Source organism: Oratosquilla oratoria, chromosome 42, assembly GCF_046742065.1.
Source record: "Oratosquilla oratoria isolate Oo_2021 chromosome 42, ASM4674206v1, whole genome shotgun sequence".
Lineage (NCBI taxonomy): Eukaryota > Metazoa > Arthropoda > Malacostraca > Stomatopoda > Squillidae > Oratosquilla > Oratosquilla oratoria.
Window position 1 is genome coordinate 30,120,071 of NC_134818.1, and position 289 is coordinate 30,120,359.

The following is a 289-nucleotide window of genomic DNA, read 5'->3' on the forward strand; positions in this document are numbered from 1 at the left end:
TGGTAGTGACGTTATATATATATGCACAAAAAGATCACTAGGGGGTAAATTAGTACAGGTCCATTGTGACCTCATTATCTCAGCACGGCCGGACGTATGACCCGGCTACTGTCAACAATTTTATTTGTTACAAAGTTATCTAATTTATACATTCCCATACTCATATTCATGTTGTTCTCAATTGAAGCTTTTATATAACATGATTCTATGATATTCCTCTCCTTAATGTCCTTACTTAAAACAATTTTCTTTGTGTTATCCCAATCAATGCAATGATTAAAATCCCTTA